Source organism: Phyllobates terribilis, unplaced genomic scaffold, assembly GCF_046119375.1.
Source record: "Phyllobates terribilis strain yellow unplaced genomic scaffold, ASM4611937v1 Scaffold_4__5_contigs__length_816908805, whole genome shotgun sequence".
NCBI classification, from domain to species: Eukaryota; Metazoa; Chordata; class Amphibia; order Anura; family Dendrobatidae; genus Phyllobates; species Phyllobates terribilis.
This window is the reverse complement of record NW_027362764.1, coordinates 124,982,465-124,994,624: the sequence shown is the minus strand read 5'-3', so window position 1 is coordinate 124,994,624 and position 12,160 is coordinate 124,982,465.

Below are 12,160 nucleotides of genomic sequence, written 5' to 3'. Positions count from 1 at the left end.
CTATAGTTCAATACTTCTGAGGGATCGCTGCCTTGTTTGGGAATCACTACTATAGTTGCTTGGAGAGATTCTTTGGGAAAAGAAGTCTCATTGACTGCATGGTTGAACATGGAAGTTAATGAAAAAGAGATGTTGACTAAATATCTTAGAATATTCATTAGGTAAGCCGTCTGGGCCAGGAGACTTATTTTCCTTTAATTTTTGGATTGTTGAACTTATTTCATCTGTGGTAAAAGGAGAGTTTAGCTGATTAATTTGTTCTAAATTGAGTTGGGGAAAACTAAAATTAGTGAGGAATTGGTTAATTTCATTACAGGTGGGTTGTGGAGTAGAAGAGTCATCCTTTAGATTGTATAGAGAGGAGTAGAATAATGCAAATTGTTCTGCTATATCTTGAGGATGAACATTGGAGCTACCAGCATTTTTGTTAGATAAAACTCTAGATTTCAAGCATTGCTGTTTAACTTTATTGGCCATGAGCCTATTCATTTTATTATATGAGTAGTAGTGGTTTAGTTTGCTCGCATTAATTACTTTGTCATAATCCTCCAGCAGCAAAGTTTTCAATTCTGCTTGTAGGCTTAAAATTTTGTGTTTCAGAGGGATTCATTTGTTGTTTTTTCTCCTCTTCTGTTATTTTTTTGTGAGATATATTGAATATTTTCCCTAGTTTGTTTTTTGAATTGAGCATTTAACTGAATAAGAACACCTCAACTGCCTTGTGGGCGATCCAAATAGAAAAAGGGGAAATATTTTGAGTAGAATTCTCCTGGAAATAAAAAACCATTGCTTTTTCTATTTTCTCCTTGAATGCTGGGCATCGAAGAAGAACAGAGTTACATCTCCACCTCCTAGAGTTGTTCCCATTAACAACTGATTTAATCGAAAAATGTATTGGTGCGTGATCAGACCATGAAATGTTCCCTATGTTTATGTCCTTAACTCTCTGAAGAGAGGTGAGATCAGTTAAAACCAAATCGATCCTTGAAAAAGTTTGAGGACTGTTGGAATAGTATGTAAAGTCCTTAGATGAAGAATTCAGACATCTAAAGACCTCAAATAGTTGCTGTTTGATGATCCAGCTTTTTAAGGTGAACATTTTACCTCTGGGTGTGGCTGTTGTATCCATTGCTTGATCAGGAATAATATTAAAATCCCTCAAAATAATTAAATCCCCTTTCTAATGTTTTTGGACTTTTTTCAATAGTTTGTTTAGAAATGTGATTTGCCCACGATTAGGAGCTTACAAATTAACTAGAGTATAAGTGATTTTATAGATTACACAGATAAGAATGTGGAATCGGCCATTAATATCAGTAATTTCCTCTAATAATTGAAAAGAGACAGTATCTCTGATAGCTGTAATCACCTCTTACCTTTTTTTGTCTAACGAGGATCCAAAAATATAGGGGAAATTCTTATGGGAAAATGTTGGTGGATTAATAGATGATAGTTTTGTTTCTTGGAAAGCAATTATGTCACAATTTGAGATTTTAGCTTCTTTCCAAGCAGAGTGCCTCTTAATGGGACTATTAAGTCCCTTTACATTTAGAGAGAAGATTCTTACTGCCATTTATAATACAGAATGAGACTGCATGGGAAAGCCAGAAATTCTTATTCATGAATATTAACTCTCTTCGAGTGAGAAAATCAATGGTGCAAGTAACATCATATAACAAATACAAGGATAAAAACACTGTAAAGCAACATCTCAAAAACCACAAGCTGATGATCCGGTAACAAGGTCTGGGAACAAATGAGACAAAATTCCCATGGACCTCATCTTAGAGAAGGGGGAAAAAGTTCAGCCAACTCTACATTTGAGTCCTGTAAAATAATCTATAAGATAAAAGTAAGTCAGAAGACATCAATAATAAAAGATATCATAATCTTCTTAGAAGCTCATTAAACTATGTGATCCAGGGTTACATCTCAACTTCATGCTCATCCAATGTAGGTTTCTTTTCGGTCCCTGAAATGTTATGCTCCTTTAGAAATTTCTGGCCTTCTGCCGCATCTTGAATGACAGTTGGTTTTCCGTTGGTGAAAACGATTAATTTTGTAAGAAAACCCCATTTATATGGGATGTTCTTATGTCTTAGGATTGTAGTGAGTTCCACAAAGGATTTCCTAGCCCTTAATGTCTCCCTTAAAAAGTCTGCAAACACTTTAATGGCTTCATATGGCGAAGGCAGATTGTTGTATTTCCTGAGATAATTAAGCAAATGATCTTTAGTATGGAAACAGTAGAGTCTTATGATGACTTCTCTAGGGATTTTTTTGGTAGGAACTTGGGTTTCTGGAGTCTGTGGGCTATGTCGATTCTCAAGTCCAAATTGTTAGACTTCGGGAGGGTTTTGTGGCGTATATCCTTAATATACGGGATAAGATCCAAAGGGGAGACACTCTCTGGAATTCCTCTAAATTTTAAGTTATTGCGCCTATTGCGATCTTCTTGATCAGTAAGTTTAGCTCTTATAAAGGTTACTTCGTCTTTAAGAGTTGTATAGTCTTTTTCCAGAGAGTTTTGTTTTAAGGAAACAGCTTACACTTTATCAATAGCAATTATTTTTTGATTTTTCAATTCAAATGAAATTTGCAGGTTATCAAACCTTTTATGTACAATTGTTGGATTGAAGAGGTGAATAATTCAGATAAATATTTCTCAGATGGGGTCAGATTTCCTTTAAGCCAAGCTGAATTAGCATAAGATATGTCTTCATCCATTAGATTTGGTGTCTATAAGGGAGGACTACTAACGTCCAGTCTGGGGCGTTGTTTGTGAGGAGTTAAGTTAGGTGAATAGTCCTGTGAGTCTTCATCTGACTCAGGCTGAAAAGATGCTGCTGCCCCTTTAACATCGCTGCTGTCACTAGCCAGACTCTTCCTTTTGTTTCTCATAATGGGTTCTTCATGTAAAATGAAGGATTTATTGACATCCATATCTTTAGGTGCCTGTTTAGCAGCCTTCTTTTAATATGAAGGCTCCCTTATTCTGGGCCTGGTAACAGCCTCTGTATCACTATGTGCTCTGGGATCTGCCGCTGTCTTTGTCCGTGTGAGGGATAAAGCTCGTGACTCACTGAATCCTTTCCGCTTTTCCCAGAAAAGGAGACTCCTTCACACACAGAACGGACGACGCCTTGTGAAAGACAGCAGAGCCGCCCGTGCGAAGCCTAGCACGTCGCTCTGTGTCACTCCCAGTGCGAGCGGAGCTGCGCTGAGATACAGGAATTTTACTTACATTTGCATCATTTTCAGCTCCTCCTGCAGTGAGAGGCTTTTCCTTCTGAGGTAATGGCTCCTTCTTACAGACAGCTGGTGGAGGACCCATTGGGTCTTGGGTAGGTGGCACCGCATCTTCCTGGCTGTCAGTACAGCTCTTTGAAGGCGTGTCAGACTTGAGAGGATAGATGGCTTCTGTGTAACCGTGTTCCTTCAGCTGCGATGTCTGACAGGAACCAGGCGCCTCTTTTATATTCCTATTATTTTGCATTATTTTAATCCAAATGGCTCAAAAATTATCCAAAGTAATCCAGGGAAGCTCTTGAAGGCTTCCAAAAAGAAATTTTGCTTCCAGGTCTCTTTTTTTTCTGCTTTAAATCTTCAGTACAGACTCAAGCAGGCAGAGCTTCAGAAGGATGTGACCAGCACACTGCTCCTTCATGCCACGCCCCATGCACTTCTATAATCTTTAGAGCACTTGTTATTTCATGTGACAGCAGCTGCTCCTCCTGTCTGGGACAAAACCTCACACAGCAGTGTGAAGCTCCCCGCTGTAACAGCCAGTTCAAGAAGAGGGGGCGTGGCCTGCTCCTGGCTTTTAGTAGCTGCAGACAGCCTCCTGATGTCTCCTTCACTGCAGCATGAGATGAGGAGACGTGGCCTGCCCCTCCAAATAGCAGCCAGCCCCCTTATAGTAGCCCTGCAGTGAAGGAGACATTAGCAGGAATGAGGCCACACCCCTTTTCTCTGACTGGCTGTTACTCACAGGGGGGAGCTTCACACTGGTGTGTGACGTAATGTCCCAGATGGGAGGGGGGGGGGGAAGCAGTGAGGAGCAGCTCCTGTCACACGGAATTACAAGGGTTCGAAAGATCATATTAGTGCACTGGGCATCTCATATTTCTGGTCTGAGGACCGGCAAAGTACAACATTTTTTTTATCTCCCCGGAGTACCCCTTTAATGGTGTTGCGGGCTTTCAGAAAAGGTGTGTATATGCTGAAAGACCATGTGACACTTCGTGAAAGGGAGTCCACCAGTCTGCAATCTAAGTATGTGACTTATGAAGTTAATCGCTTGCACCATAAATTTTTAGGGGCTTCATTGCAAAATGGGTGAATACATATGCACATGCCAATTTTTAGTTATTTGATCCCAGAAATTTAATTTATGCCTATATTTTTCTCACTTCACCAACTTAAAGACTATTTAATGCTGATGCATCACACACAAATCGGATTACAAAAATATTTAAACACAGGCTGTAATTAGAGATGGGCAAACCTGAACAGAAATGTTCGGCATTTGTACAGGATAGTCACTTTTCGGGTCTAATCGCCAAACATAGACTTTCTTCTGAAGTCCGGTGCAGTGTTCTGGGTAAGTCTGTGGTCGCGGAGGAGAGAGAGAGAGAAAACACTAAATTACTTACCGGTAATGTGTTTTTCCTGAACCCATGACAGCACCTACAACGAGAGAGGGGATCCGCCCTTCCAGGACAGGAAACCTACAGAATAAAAGGGAGGCGCCTCTCCACCACCTCAGTTGTTTACAGAGCATGAGAGGACACTACTTAATAGTTATATATCCCATGATTTTTCCTTCTACACACCACGTGAATGAAACATCATGAAGGAAAAGAAGTGATCAACTTCTACCAGTGGGAGGGAATATAAGGGTGCTGTCATGGGTTCAGGAAAAACACGTTACCGGCAAGTAATTTAGTGTTATCCTATCACCCATGACAGCACCTACAACGAGAGATTTACAGAGAAAAAAATTCTAAAGTTAGGGTGGGACCACAGCCTTTAGAACAGTTTTCCTAAAGGAAAGGACAGCAGAAGATCCCAGATCAAGCCTATAGTGTCTATAGAAGGTGCAAGGTGAAAACTGAATCGCAACCTTACATAATGCTTGATGGGGACATCCGCTTTCTTATAGTTCTGCCATGGATTCCCCGGTTTAGCACAGAAAGTAGGGTGCATAATTTCCTGACTTTTATGGAAATTGGAAGCTATCTTCAGAAGATAAAGTAGCTCCAGAACCGACCCATCTTCTAGGATCTGTATAAACAAAGGATTAACCGAAAAAAGCTTGAATGTCACTAACTTGCCATGCTGAAGTCAGGGCCATCGGGATAATAGTCTTTAAAGTGAAGACCCTGAATCCATGGGTTCAAGCGAAGGCTTGTTACAGCTGTAAGCACTGGATTCACATCCCAGGGTGCCATCTTTGGACTGAAAATGGGCCTAGATCCAAAGCTCACTTTCACATTCCTTGCTTATTCAATGAAGGTTGGACACTGTTCCAGTAGTCTATGGCTAAAAAGGTCCACTTGCAATTCTCTTCCTCTTTATATGAGGTGCTGTTAAAGATAAAAAGGTGAGACTTCGCCATCTGAACTGATTAGACATAAGTGTCATTAGGGATCTTGGCAGAGTTGCTCCATAATGGATTATGTAAGATAAAGCTACTCTGTTGTATGACAAGACCTTTACATGGTGACCATGTATAGATGAATGGAGCTTTCTTATATACTGCCTAAAGCTTCTTTAGGTTAGAGGAACCGGGTCTTTAGAGGCAGCCACCGGGTGTGTACCCGTGACCATGCTACTACTGGAATGTAGGAGATTAGAGTTATTAACAGCAATATTGCCTTGTTCAGAGTTGTGACCGGACTGCTTATTAATTTTGACATACAGTACAGACCAAAAGTTTGGACACACCTTCTCATTTAAAGATTTTTCTGTATTTTCATGACTATGAAAATTGTACATTCACACTGAAGGCATCAAAACTATGAATTAACACATGTGGAATTATATACTTAACAAAAAAGTGTGAAACAACTGAAAATATGTCTTATATTCTAGGTTCTTCAAAGTAGCCACCTTCTGCTTTGATGACTGCTTTGCACACTCTTGGCATTCTCTTGATGAGCTTCAAGAGGTAGTCACCGGAAATGGTCTTCCAACAATCTTGAAGGAGTTCCCAGAGATGCTTAGCACTTGTTGGCCCTTTTGCCTTCACTCTGCGGTCCAGCTCACCCCAAAACATCTCGATTGGATTCAGGTCTGGTGACTGTGGAGGCCAGGTTATCTGGCGTAGCACCCCATCACTCTCCTACTTGGTCAAGTAGCCTTTACACAGCCTGGAGGTGTGTTTGGGGTCATTGTACTGTTGAAAAATAAATGATGGTCCAACTAAACGCAAACAGGATGAAATAGCATGCCGCTGCATGATGCTGTGGTAGCCATGCTGGTTCAGTATGTCTTCAATTTTGAATAAATCCCCAACAGTGTCACCAGCAAAGCACCCCCACACCTCCTCCTCCATGCTTCACGGTGGGAACCAGGCATGTAGAGTCCATCCGTTCACCTTTTCTGCATCGCACAAAGACACGGTGGTTGGAACCAAAGATCTCAAATTTGGACTCATCAGACCAAAGCACAGATTTCCACTGGTCTAATGTTTGGGCTAAAAAACACAAGAAATGGACAAGTCTCTTCTGCTTGTTGCCTGTCCTTAGCAGTGGTTTCTTAGCAGCTATTTTACCATGAAGGCCTGCTGCACTAAGTCTCCTCTTAACAGTTGTTGTAGAGATATGTCTGCTGCTAGAACTCTGTGTGGCATTGACCTGGTCTCTAATCTGAGCTGCTGTTAACCTGCGATTTCTGAGGCTGGTGACTCGGATAAACTTCTCCTCAGAAGCAGAGGCGATTCTTGGTCTTCCTTTCCTGGGGCGATCCTCATGTGAGCCAGTTTCTTTGTAGCGCTTGATGGTTTTTGCAACTGCACTTGGGGACACTTTCAAAGTTTTTCCAATTTTTCGGACTGACTGACCTTCATTTCTTAAAGTAATGATGGCCACTCGGTTTTCTTTACTTAGCTGCTTTTTTCTTGCCATAATACAACTTTTAACAAGTCTATCCAGTAGGACTATCAGCTGTGTATCCACCTGACTTCTGCACAACACAACTGATGGTCCCAACCCCATTTATAAGGCAAGAAATCCCACTTATTAAACCTGACAGGGCACACCTGTGAAGTGAAAACCATTTCCGGTGACTACCTCTTGAAGCGCATCAAGAGAATGCCAAGAGTGTGCAAAGCAGTCATCAAAGCAAAAGGTGGCTACTTTGAAGAACCTAGAATATAAGACATATTTTCAGTTGTTTCACACTTTTTTGTTAAGTATATAATTCCACATGTGTTAATTCATAGTTTTGATGCCTTCAGTGTGAATTTACAATTTTCATAGTCATGAAAATACAGAAAAATCTTTAAATGAGAAGGTGTGTCCAAACTTTTGGTCTGTACTGTATAGCAGGACTCCTTATTCTACCTTGGGAGACCACAACTCTTACTTACTGCCCAGTGAGTTCTGCAGCACTCGATGGATCTGCCCATAATCCCGAAATAGTTGAGGTAAACTATTGTCAATGCCTCTTCCTTCGATATGAAAGTTGTCCTAACTACTATAATTCTCCATAAAGCCTTAAGGCTCATTAACATCTGAATGGAAGGAGACAAACTGAAAGCCTAAATCCTCATTTTATGCCAAGAACTATTCTCAGAAAATATGATGTTTCATGTGAATTTGAACCCGATTGTATACCTCCTTAAACACCTATACTGCTATATAGCAATCTGGAACTGCAGATTTTCCAGCAGGTCTTCTAGAGTCCATTCCCAATGATCTAACTCAGGAATCTCTACAGCCCCTTTGGGTTGTAGCAAACCCAGGTAGGACTGGGTTAAATAATAGCTTTACAGGTCTTGATTAGGGCCCCTGGAGAGCAGCACCAGAGCAGGCTAGGCATTCACTTTAGTCAGACTGCTGGAGAGCAGAGCAGATGGTATGTGCCTTGGAGCTAATCAGAGACTCAGGCCAGACTCCACAAGTATCAGTGGTTACCCTTGATCAATATTGTTTTGTTTGATCAAGCTGGGTTAGCTGAGCTGTATATGAGTAGTCAGGGTTTGTCCTATTTAGTCAGAGCTTGGACAAGACCAGAAATATTAATGTTTACGACTTCTGTGCAACCTGTAAAAAGCAATAAAACTGCGCTCGATTGGACTAAAGCCACAATGGCTGTATGAGCACTACATGATGCCTCCCTACCTATAAGAGTGAAACCCTACAAGGTTTATTATTAACCTGCAAAACTAAGGAAGCGCTCTTATTCTCACCTGCCTCCAATCGGCATTCCACCGAGCACCAGCCAGGAATACTGCTACCCTCTGGCTCAAAATAGAGGCTACGATATTTTTCCCCCTGAATTCGGAAAGCTTGCCATGCACGGTTTACGGTCGCTGAACTTGGTTTTTGTCACACAAACTTAGTTGTGGAACCAGTACCTTTACAAAGAGGGACTATGAGGCACAGACACCCTATAAAAGCACTACAAGGCACAGGGGCACCCTGAAGCACTGAGAGACACTATGAGGCCCCATTCACAAGGTAAACATTCACGAAGATCACTCACCACCAGCTGTACAGATTCGGAGGCTGGAACGAGTCACAGGCCTGTTCCTCTCCATCCGTCCATGCCTGAGTAATACTGGGGTGGTCAATCCCAGGCAGGGGCGCCTCCAATACTGCGCCGATCAAAGATGGAGCTGCTGCCCCCAGGCAGGGGCGCAGCTCAACAGGTGCTCCCATTGACGTGCAGAGCTGAGCTGCTGACCCCAGACGGGTGCAGTTCCACAGCAGCTTCTCCACTGATGCACGGAACTCGAGCTGCCAACCCCAGACAGGGGCGCAGGTCCACAGCTGCTCTCTCACTGACGTGCAGAGCTGGATCTGCCGACCCCAGATAGGGGCGCAGTTCCACAGCAGCTTTTCCACTAATGCAGGGAGCTGGAGCTGCAGAACCCAGGCAGGGCGCCGCTCAGTCATATCCGGATCTTCAACAGGTAAGCCTGTCTAAGGTTCTCCCATTGGGAATAATCTTCTCTTCTTTCTTCTGCCGCCATATTAACAAGGTTCCCCCTCAAGGACAGGAAACCAACTGAGGTGGTGGAGGGGCGAAGCCCTTTTATACTGTGGGTTTCCTGTCCTGGAAGGGTGGATCCCCTCCCTCGTTGTAGGTGCTGTCATGGGTGATAGGATAGAATAGTTTCCCAAGTCTCTGTATTTCACATGCAAAATTGCAGGGCGATTGTGTTCGGTTGTGTAGTCTTGTAAGTGAAATCTCTCCAAGATTAACAAGTAACTAACCACTCGCTGACAAACGCCTAGAGAAGTGCGCAGTTCAGGAGCGCACCTCTCCCATCGCAGTACGCACTTAGGGCCCGATTCAGCAAGACCATTGTTGTTCACACTGGTCTTGATGAGGGGGCGTGCTGGAGTCAGACACTCCTACTTAATGAAGAGGCGTACTTCTTCAAAAGAAGGAATAGTGGCACTCTCCATCCATAAAAGTAATTTTATTAGATCAGTAAAAAATGCTGGGACGGAAGAGGGATGCGTTATGGACGACAGCTGTTTCAAGTGTACAAATACTTCTGTGTCTCCCAATAATATAATTCTATTGTGACCCTTAGAAGAGTCTGTACACACAAAACAGCCGCCGTCCATAACGCATCCAGCTTCCTTCACAGCATTTTTTTTAATGATGTTACAATAATTTTTTAAGGATGGTGAGTGCCGCTTTTCCTACTTTTGAAGAATATCACAAATGATTCTTTTGGAGTAGAGTACCACAATATCTACAACAGTCATTTGATGGGTCGGTAGTGTGGCATTGCAGGCGTACGGATTGTGCCAGGCTTTCTTTTTTTTTCCACTTTCATGAAGAGACGTACACTTCTTCATGAATCAGAAGCGCTGGGCGAGTGGCGTGCACCTAGCCACAAAGCGAACTCCAGTCCCTGCTGGAGTAAGATTTGTGGCATATTGAGCCCCAAATTCTGGCGTGAAAGCTTTGATGAATCGAGCCCATAGAATTTAGCACAGATGCAATAGAAAGTCTAATAATTTTTTACGACTTCCATACTCTGATCAGTGTGCGGGCTCCTGCCTCCTGAGCTACGGAATCTCAGGACCCCGACATCCACTGTTTTACTTGTAATTAACAAAAAAATAAATTATAAATCAACGTGAAAAAAAGGAAATGAATATTGGCGGCTGTAGTAGTAAATAGCAACACATGATCAACATGTGATATAAAGTAACTGAGTGAATTCAGAATTTTATTGACGTCAAAATCTGGCAAAGAAAAATTACAAATAAAAAAAATCGTTCTGTTTCCATCCACTGACTGCAACAAAGATATCAGAATAGCAGAAAAAAAGAGCAGGGTTATATGTGGCTGCATTAAGAACTCAAGCTGCTTACAAAGTGGGGGCATGTGCCAAAGCAGAAACCAGGCACGGTGATGTAGCAGCCTGGAGATGTGACCTACTACTTAATGTCCTCCTGTATATTAGGGAACAAATGATACAAACAGGAAGTAAAAAAATGATGCTTACAATTAAAATTGCCAGCCAGAAAATTTTCACAGAAGGCCCCCCACCCCCTGTATAACACAACAAACATACATCTTGCATACTGCGATTACCCTTGAAAATTAGTAGATTAAGCATTTTTTTCTAACTTTCAAGACTTCTGAAATATTTATCTTTTAACAAGTTCCACCCTCCTTGCATTAAATGAAGGATATTGTACAGGGACACCCCAGGTAATATATTACCCAACTGGAGAGGATAGAAGGGTTCATCTGATATAGAAATGCCTTAACGAGTCCAGCTTCTGTTTGTAACCAAAATACTGCCAACGTGTGGTTAGATGACCACATCACGCTAAGGCATTTATATATGTGGGCCAGTTGGGAGGACTTGATACCTAATTGTTTATACCAGACCTAGGCAAAATGTGACCCATATCTGGCCCATGGACCTAGACAGTCGATGGGTTGAAAACATTGGCCCACGGGATGCCGCTTCCCAATTTCACAGCTATTCACATCCTCAGGATGCAAATACTAGTCAATATAATGCTGGAAGAAGCTCCTTCCATCTTTCAGCGCGTGTGATTGAGACAGCAGACGTGACTACATCATGTCTGCTATGCAGCAAACAGCATACAGCAAAGACTGGAGCAGAGCGCCAAGGAAATGGGAGCAAACTATTTTTTTGTGTTTGTGAATAAGTGTCTATATATACAGTAGTGTTCAAAATAATAGTCCAATATGACTAACCAGATTAATCACTGTTTTTGGTATAAATTATATTACTACATGTCAAACAATTTACCAGTGGGTGCAGTAGATTGTAAGAAAACCAACAGACTCAGCATTCATGATCTGCAGGTTTTTGAGTCTATTTGAATAATTAATGGAAAAGGGGTGTGTTCAGAATAATAGCAGTGTGGAGTTCAATTAGTGAGATCATTCTGTGAAGAAACAGGTGTGAATCAGGTGGCCCTTAGTTAAGGGTGAAGCCGGCACATGTTGTACATGCACTTCTCCTTGAAAGCCTGAGAAATATGGGTCGTTAGAGACATTGTTCAGAAGAACAGCGTACTTTGATTTAAAAGTTGATTGGAGAGGGTAAAACTTATAAAGAAGTGTAAACAATGATAGGCTGTTCAGCTAAAATGATCTCCAATACTTTAAAATGGAAAGCAAAACCAGAGAGACGCGGAAGAAAACAGAAGACTACCATTCGAATGGATCGAAGAATAGCCAGAATGGCAAAGGCTCAGCCAATGATCAGAGCCAGGATGATCAAAGACAGTCTCAAGTTACCTGTGAGTACTGTGACAAAAGACACCTGTGTGAAGCTAATCTCTTGGCAAGAAGTCACTGCAAAGTCCCACTGTTAGAAAAAAAAAACAACAAAAACAAAACAAAACCACATGTACTGAAGTGGATGCAATTTGCCAAAGAGCACATCAACTGGCCTAAAGAGAAATGGAGAAACATTTTGTGG